The following is a 7,753-nucleotide window of genomic DNA, read 5'->3' on the forward strand; positions in this document are numbered from 1 at the left end:
ACTCTAAAATAATTTTTTGGCCACACTTTATTCAAAAGGAATGTTGTATGCGAAATAAACGTGAAGAGAGGGCTTTTTAGATCAATGGGGGACGTGATGTAACATGTGTGAATGTGTAGTTGATGCATTTGGCGGGGCCGAGAGAGGTATGTGTGTGTATTACGTATTTGAGAGAGGCATGGATAGAGGGGCCGACGGGGGGGGGGGGAGATAGCACGAGAAATGAGAGTGGTCTAGAGAGAGAGAGATGAATATGACGTCACGACGAGAGATTCCATTCCCTTGAGTGTGTATATGCAAGGGGGGAGGGAATAGAGGCACCAGGAGAAATTTTCTGCGTGTGTGGTGTTTGTGTTGGTATGTGTGGCTGTGAGAAGATAATGAGACGTGGGGGCAGAGGGTGTGTCACCGCGTGAGGTCTGGTGGGTCGAGGTGAGGCCCTTCGTTCGGTTCCATCCTGCGCCACATTGGTCGGCCCATGACGCATTTAGGAAGACCCATGGATGACTAGTCGTACAAGACAAAGATAGCAGAATTGTGAAGGACTCTGTGTCCACTGACAAAGCCGGCTAGGATTTGTAACCCTAGGTTCTCGAACTAAGGTAACCCCTTTATTTCTAATATTACTATTCATCCAACCTAACTTTAAGGGGCATCCTACAGAATGCTCTACTAGAATCATACTCGTCGATTAGGAAGAGAGGTGTGAGACAATGCGTGAGAGACATGCCTAAAGATAATGTGCGTACATGAGACACGTAGGCAGGTCCATATATATAGAAAGGGTCGATGGGGATTGTGCGTGTGTATGTTTGCGAGAGGAAGAGTGCTTGTGATAAAGGTTAGTGAAAACAGTTGTAAATGCTTACGAGAGGGAGGGAGGGTAATATCTAGAGCATGTGTGCGAGAAAGACACCTCGGGAGAGAGTGTGTGAGCACGTGTGTGAGACCACCGATAGAGAGTGAAACTACACGTAAAAGACTGTTGTACACATTGATTAAAGATATAAATTGTATCCAAATATTAGGATGGGATCATGATATTTGCAATTCGCGTAAGGAGCGGTCATTGATCCATCAGACATCTAGATTCTATCAAATTTGAGCATGTCTATATTATTATTCTACACAATTGATCCACATAGTTAGTATTTTGAACTCCAAACAATGCATTGCTTTAGAAATCAAATATAAACGTGAGTATAGTTCATGTTGTGTGTGTAAAGCACATTATACATACGAAAGTTACACAATGAACATTATAAATAGCTACCTATGAACTAGCATACATTTGAATTCAACTTAAGGTGGTTTTAAAAAATCGAATTCAACATGAAGTCCATTCAATTATTTGAATTTGATATCATGGCATTTATAAACCATACCTAAATTATGGGGGCACCAATCTTTGCTCTCATTTTGTACATAATAGCATATGTAGTCGTGTACAAAATAGATTCAAATTTAGCTCCCCCATTCCAAAATAATTGTAGTTATAGGATTTTCAAGTGTCAAAATTTCAAAAAGATGCGGATAATTTAATGAGGTTTTCAAACATACAAGGTCAAATATAACGTTGTCTATTTAGGTCAATCCTCATAGTTCAAGAGTACTCTAAACATGAATGCTTGTGTTTCAAAATTTCGAACGAAGCGCCAAAAGAGCCTCTACTCGCCTGAAACCACGTGAGACCAATGTTTGGTAGTACAAGGAAATTACTTTTCTAATAACTCCAACCCGTGAAACCTACCGGCCCGACGTCCAAAGGTCTAAACCGGGGTAGGTTTGTAGCTTCATCTAGACACCACGCAACCGCCTCCGAAAAACATTCATACACAATGGCCGCATAAGCACACATGCGCGTGGCCGAAATCGCTCCCGCCCACTATTTGGGACACCCGGGATTACCATCCTACCCCCGACCCGCAGTAGGTCCGGAATTTAAGAGGGGGGTAAAGTTTGTACTTTCCCCAAATTTAAAACAAGTGCATCCCATCTTCTGTTCAAAAAAGCCAAAAACAAGCGCGTCCCAGACCGAAACATGGTTCCCCCCACCCGTCTGATCCCTATTTGTAATCCGTGGGCGCCAAAACTACCTCTCCACCAGCCGCGAAACCCCGACATCCTCCGTCTGCCACCCCATCCAACCCATCAACCGCCGCCCTCCTCCATCACGCCAGAGCCGATACCCCGACGTCGTCGTCCACCACAACCTCGTCCACAACGCCCTCCACGGCTAGTAGTTGAAGCCGAGGCCGAGCCGTCCGTACCCGAGCCAGTTCAACCATGCCGTCCTACGCCTCACCGCTGCCGCTCCAACTTTGCCACCCTCCACCGCACCAGAGCTGTTCCTGCTACACCGTCCTTCGCCGCCTCGGATCTGCTTCCCCTCCGCTGACATACGGCCATGGCAACACATTCAACAATTTTGCCGTGGGTTCATCCAAGCCGGCACCCTCCAGAACATCTGTTTCCCCAGTAAAAAGAAGAAGATCGGCGCGACATGTGGAGGTGACCACACCGGCAACCGAAAAAGGTACTCCTCTTCCCTTATTCGTGCAAATCTTACGTCTCTGCTTGCACGGTATTCATCCCACAGAAGACACTAGTTGACCGCTTCTTCTTGATAATAGATGTTCCTAGTAACTCACGATGCACAAGGTATCTCCTCATATACTATTTCACCTTAGCTAGAGGTCCGTCGCCCCCTGAATTTCATTTTCTGGCCAGTTGATTCCCAATTAACGGAAGTGATCCACGGCGTAACAGGTGCTAGTATGCATATTACGCCGGGGAAGCAACGCCTTGGTGTTTATCTTAGGTACGTGTGCGGCCTAGAGCTACTGGTGCCCGATCTGGAGGTCGGCCAAGATTAAAGGGATGGCCTGGGGGTGCTGCCAAGCACGGTGGTGGTGTGAGGTCGAGGGGAGGGTGGGGCGGCGGAGGCAGGGGTCCGGGCCGGTGGTCGCTGGCGGTTCGAGAAAGATCGTCAACAGTGACTGGCGGAAGGTAGACGAAGGCCATCTGCCCCTTCCTTATAGATCGGACGGTTCATTAAAAAATCGACTGACCTATTTATTTTCAGTCGACTGTTATCTTAGATATGACCAAATGTGGTGGTGTGCTGGAGGAGTACCTGCATTTCCTGTGCTCATATATTACAAAATCATACGGAGTAGAATCTAATTTTGTTTGCCATGCAATGTTGTAGAGCTATCATATGTCTCCTATCATTTATTTTTCAGCCACCTGCTATCTGCTACTTTTACAGTGCACTAGTTCTGCACACACTTCACCCATACTCTCACTATTGTGTTTTTATGCAAGGGTATTTCAGAGTCTGCCGAAAGAGAAGCAACAAAGAAAAGAGAGAAGTCGTGCCAGCTGTCTTCGCGGGTATGCACAACATGTTACGGCGCTATAAAGGGTGCAGTGTCAGCAAATGGAGACGGTAAACATAGCTCTGGAGTTGATGACCTCGCTCGCAATGAACCACCATCCCAGGTGCTTGCTTTAACTTCGCGATGTCATATGTGGTTGCATGTTCCATATGGTGTCTAGCTTGTATTCGAAAGGCCGAAGTCGGTCTGATAAGGAAAGATATTTTTTTACATGAACCACCATCCCGTGAGCACCAGAAGACAAATAGCTAGTCAGGGCACTGGCCGAGCTAGTGACAAGCCCAGCAAAGATAGGCATCACCTGGTAGCCAACTAAAAAGTTGCGATGGTGGCGAAGCAACCCGCTTCCCACCAGGCTCTCAGGTCCTAGATGATCATGCTCACCACTCCAGCCGGATGTCTAGCTTGTATTGCTTCCAATTTGGTTAAATTGCAACTGCTTAGCTTACACATTATACCTTTGAATATGACATGCGTTTCTGTTTATGGTACATACTAGTACATCTGTGTATTAACCATGTTCTTACATTAAACTAATGTTCTTGTGTATCCCTCATCAATCACTTATGGCGAGGCAGGCAGGCAAGGGGACTACTCCTCATTTAAAGAATGCAACGTCAGCCTCCCGACATGATTCTCAAGAAACAGAAATGCTAGATGAAGATAGTGAACGTAGCTCTGTAGTTGATTACAGCATTTCCCCTACACTAGCATCGCATGTGCTTGCTCTAACTTGGCAGCTTGATATGTGGTTGCATGTTGCATATGGTGTCTAGATTGTAATTCTTCCAATCTGGTTAAACTGCATGTGCTAGTCTGCTTAGCTTATACATTATACCTGTTAATGTGACATGTCTTCCTGTATTTAGTACATAGTACATCTGTCTATTAAGCATGTACTTACATAAAACTATTGTTTTTTTGTATCCTGCATTAATCAATATGACGAGACACCTTTAGTATATGTAGTGCAATATTAGTTGCATCTTTCATATGATTTATAGCATGCACTACTTCTAATTTGTTGAAATTCCATTTATGATGGGACGCTTTTAACTTGGCAGAGTCATATTGGTTGCATCTTTCATGTGGTGCCTAGCTTGCGTTGCTTCTTATTTGCTGGAATGGTTTCTGCTTAGTTTACACAAACAGTTGTGAACATGCCATGCCGTCCTGTTTTTCGTACATATTCCATCCTGGTATCATGTGTTTGCCTTACATCAAAGTAGTGATTGTCAGTATCATGCATGACTGAGTTCTGAAGAGAGAATTTTATTGCTTTTTCTTGTCGGTTTTACTTTACAATTCAAAATCAATAAAGTGGAAGGAAGTTAGCAAGGCAGCGGATAAAGGTGCTCCTTCCGAACGGAGGGCCTCTACAGTTTCTACTCCTCCACACCCCCAAATTGATTTCCACGACAACACATGCATAGACACTCAACAAAGCTGTGTTTATGATGAGCACGTCTCCCCTAGTGCAGCATCACCGGTGCTCCCTCTAACTTGGCACCGTTATATGTGGTTGCATGTTATGTGTGATGTCTAGCTTGTATTGCTTCTAATTTTGTTGAATTCCATCTGCTTACTTTACACATTATACTTGAATAAGACACGTGTTCCTGTTTCTAGAACATACAATATCTGTCTATCACAACATGTTCTTACATCAAATTACTACTGTTGTGTAACCTGCAACAATCACTTATCATAAGACACGTTTGACTTCGGAGTGTGATATAGGTTACATCTCACATTCTTTTCTAGCTTGTACTACTAATTTGTTGAAATGGCACTTACGACGAGACAATTTTAACTTGGTAGAGTGATATTCGTTGCATCTTTCATATGGTGTCTAGCTTTCATTGCTTCTAATTTGTTGAAATGCCTTCTCCTTAGTTTACACATCATAAACTCTGAATATGCAATGTTGTGAATATGCAATGGCACTAATGACGAGAGACCTCTAACATGGTAGTGTGATGTTGTTTGCATATTGCATATGATTTATTTCTTGTACTGCTTCACATTTGTTTAAACGCCATTTATGATGAGACACTGTTAACTTGGCAGAGCGATATTTGTAGCATCTTTCATATGGTGTCTACCTTCCATTGCATTGCTTCAAATTTGGTGAAATGTCTTCTTAGTTTACACATCATAGTTCTGGTTATCTTTTCCGTCCTGTTTTTCATACATATTACATCCTCCTATCATGTGGTTGTCTAACATCAAAGTTCAGTTCGTCTGCATCACGCATCAATTTGTTCTAAAGAGCTAAATTGTTATTCGTTTTTCTTGTCGACTTGACTTAACATGGCACAGAGAAAGAGGAAGAAACACAAAATGGCAGGGAATGAGAAGCGGATGAATCCTGTAGATTTTGCTGGTACTGATGGTGCAATAGAAGGTCAAAGTCCAGCGGAAAATTCTACAAACACGCCATCCCATGCTACACGAGCTGCAGAAAAAGCCAAACAGAAACAAATAGCTGCCACCAAACAAGCAGAGACAGCCCTAGTTCTTGCAACACCTACCACAGTACTACCATTTGCATGACTTACTAGTGTGTCAACTGAGCTAGCAGCACGTTCCCAAGCTCCCTTGCCACCTGACACTACTTCCCAAGCACTCTTGACACAAGACGAGTTGGCAATACCAAATGAACCTTGTGAGCTTCAACAGCAAGAAGGTAGTTGCCGGAGTCAAGTTACAGTTGCATGCTTCTTTATATGTAGTCTCACAGTTTGATGTACACTAACACTTCCTATGTTCGTTGTTGGACTAGTACCTAGGCACAAGAGGAAACAAACATCAGGGATATTGCTCGATAGGTTAACTAAATCTAGAGGAGGAAGAATGGAGATCCATTTTGAGGTAGGTTTAAAAAGGCCACGTGATGCTACAGAGTCAACCAAGTTAGTACCAGAGGCAGCGGTTGCCGTTAGGTGTCATGTACGTATCCTCCCAACATGGATTCGATACATGAATGACAAAGACGAAAGCCAGTTCAACACCTTCCTCGACCATTTATCTGTAAGTATGGTTATGTATGGAAACTAGTAATATCATCTTGCTCTGTCCCATACTTTCTAGGTTGCTGATAATGAGACTCCCATAATTTTCAACATATGAGGTTCAAGTTGGATAGCCAAGATGATGCAACCAGACAAGCTTGCACCCATGTTTTCAAGTCTGCTCTGCGACAGTATCGGTATAACTTGAGGAAAACTCACTTTGAAGGCAAGGCTAACAGTGAACTTTCCCAAATATCTCTAGTGGAAAATATATCAGATGAAGACTGGAGGAGCCTTGTTAAACACTAGTCTGATCCGAAGTATCAGGTACATTATATATATGTGATTAGATCACATGTTGAAGTCCTATTTACGCATGTGCCACCCAAATCTATCTTCCTGTAGGTGAAATGTTCAAAGAACAAGGCCAACCGTACGAAAGTGAAATTCCAACAAACGACAGGATCTCGTAGCTATATTGCACACTGCGAGGCTCTTGTAATTAGCTGTTGTTTCACTCTTTTCGTTGTACCATATTATCAGATCTATATTGACTTATTCAAAATGCAGAGGAAAGCCCGCAAGGACCAAAAAGTACCTGAACCAAATGTTGTGGAAATCTTCAAGGACTGTCATACCAGCAAGAAGAAGGGCATGACTACACCATTCAAAGCCGCTCTTGTAAGTCCTTAATCCTCATGCCTTTTAACTACTACTTACTCTGACTTGTACCTTGAACTGCATGGTTTGCAGCCAATGTCTATTACTCTTTTCAATTTTATACTCAATTGTCTTAGTGTATCATAGCACCTTACAAGGTTTAAAAGATAGGAGTGATGTTCCTTTGATCTTGACCCGTAATCTAGTTCCGTGCTGGACTTGCCAACACAATGTTACAATTGCCTGTTTGTCTGTTCTCAGTTGTTTTGTGATATGAATGATGTCATACTATGCTTACCGTATTATGAACTTCGTCTCTTTATCCTTAGCCCTCAATACAATGTGAAAAAATAGACAATACATTAGCGATGGTACATGGTCATATGTTTGGAACCTGGTTTTACTATGTACTTTGCAATAAAATATAACTAATATTTTACATGGGTTCACCAGAATAAGTCCTGTATATAGACCAAAGCTATTTTGTTTGGTTTTGCTGCCTCCTTAATATCTTCTGTTCTGGTACTACTAATGTAAAACCTCAACTTTTCAGCGAGCTATGGAAAAAATGGTGGAACCGCCACATTCTGAAGGTGGCGAGGCAACTATAACTGCAATGTCAGCTCTTCCTGCAGTGGGTCAGTACCTGTCCACTAACAGTGCCAAAAGCACGTTCCT

Source organism: Triticum aestivum, chromosome 4B, assembly GCF_018294505.1.
Source record: "Triticum aestivum cultivar Chinese Spring chromosome 4B, IWGSC CS RefSeq v2.1, whole genome shotgun sequence".
Lineage (NCBI taxonomy): Eukaryota > Viridiplantae > Streptophyta > Magnoliopsida > Poales > Poaceae > Triticum > Triticum aestivum.